A 1,847-nucleotide genomic window follows, 5' to 3' on the forward strand; every position below is an offset into this window, starting at 1 on the left:
TTTCCCCTTTCACATGAGAGGGCATTGGCATCATTGCCAATTTCACAGGATCTGTTAAAGATTTACCAAGAAATGAAGCTTATGAAAGTTTGATGTTGATGAGTGAAATGTCAATGTTATTCATAGTAGCTATTATTCTCAGATGCCATTTGGTGAGAGATGAGTGAGAACCACCTTTTATTCTTCTTTGTTATATCTTTTAGAGATAGTTTTGGCTATAATTGATTTTGGACTTAGGTCTATTTACTGGGACACATTCCTGAGATAAAGAATAGTGTATTCAAGATAAGTGTTCATAGGAAAAGATAGATAAAAGAGTATGTAAATTAACAATTTCCTCCTGTTCCGTGTATTGGCAGAAAGCAATAAGTGTTTGTTATTCCTAGGGACCACACCACCATCTGTGCCTGTAGTTGAATGTGACTGAATAGAAACCACAAATAAGGCGGTAAAAGAAGTTTCTTTTCCTCTTTTTTTAGGTGCATTCTGAGCAAGCATCAGATGGTGGCTTCCCAAGTGTTGTGGTCATCATAATCTACTGATCTGAGTGTAGCAAAGAGAGAGGACTCTCCATTCGTTCATTTGTCTAGTGGCGTAATATCTAGGATGTGTTCATAGAATTTTTGTGGTAGTTTCGTCTTATGAGTCGGTGTGTTATTACCACTTGGAAAGGAGACAGGCTGAATGTTAAGGAATATGGAGAGTGTGAGGTGGGCCTTCAACACCAGATTCTGGTCACCTACTAAGAGTGACTGGATGCTGGCCCTCTCCTACATCCAGCCTGAGGAAAAGGAGCGGATTGGAAAATTTGTTTTTAGAAAGGATGGGAAGTCGTCTCTGGCAGGGCGACTGATGCTCCGGAAGCTGGCCACAGAGAAGCTAAGCCTTCCTTGGGCGGAGGCAAGGTTTGCTCGCACTGACAAAGGCCGGCCCTATCTCTCGACAGCTGTTGGCGAGAAGCTAAGGAAGGTGGATTTCAATGTGTCTCATCAGGGGGACTGGGTAGTCCTCGCTGCCGAAGATGGAAAGAAAGTCGGAGTGGATGTGATGAAGGTTGAGTACACAGGAGGGAAGGATGTCCAAGATTTCTTCCACACCATGAGGAGGCAGTTCACAGAACAAGAGTGGACGCAGATACGTAATTTCTCCGGGGAATACGACCAGCTGACATCCTTTTATCGACACTGGTGCCTGAAGGAAGGTCTTGTAAAGGCCCTTGGAGTAGGCATAGGATTTGAGCTGAGGAGGGTATCCTTTATCTTGAAGACTCCAGTGCTCAAGCCAAATTCCATCTCTCGGGATACCACAGTCATGATAGATGGAAAACTGGACAGGAAGTGGAGCTTCTTGGAAACCATGCTTGACAAGAAGCACTCGGTTGCCATAGCCCTCAATAGTGAAGAGTCAGATGAGCCAGCAAGGGAGGTGCAAAGTCCATTGTTCAGTTGCCTGAGTTTTGATGAATTAATTGCAAGTGGAGAAGCTCTGACACAAGCAGATGAGGAGGCTGGCGAGGCTTTTATAGGGAAGGAAAAGTTCCCTAAGCTTTGATGAGTTAATTGTAAATGGAGAATCTCTGACATAATCAGATGAGAAGGCTGCCAAGGCATTTATGGAAGAATCACGTGGACATAAGTTGCTCCCAAGATTACCCTGAGAATAATGCAGCCTTTGTGTTTATTTCATCTTTCCTGTTTTGTTATTCTTTAGCCTCAGTTTTTAGAGAGTAGTTATTCAACCAATATGTTCATTATGTTGCATATTTGTTACATGGGATACAACACTTCAGAATGACTTGTTGCACATGCTGAAAAACACTCATTATAACCATTTTGGTGTGTGCTCTG

General features: G+C 42.9%; 1 protein-coding gene across 1 annotated transcript in view; it reads left to right on the forward strand.

Moving 5' to 3' along the window:
- The window catches only part of LOC119594025 (neurexin-4-like), a gene marked incomplete in the record, with an annotated part of 37,999 nt that overhangs the window by 3,585 nt on the left and 32,567 nt on the right, over window positions 1-1,847 (forward strand).

The sequence above is a fragment of the Penaeus monodon genome, chromosome 33 (genome assembly GCF_015228065.2).
Source record: "Penaeus monodon isolate SGIC_2016 chromosome 33, NSTDA_Pmon_1, whole genome shotgun sequence".
Lineage (NCBI taxonomy): Eukaryota > Metazoa > Arthropoda > Malacostraca > Decapoda > Penaeidae > Penaeus > Penaeus monodon.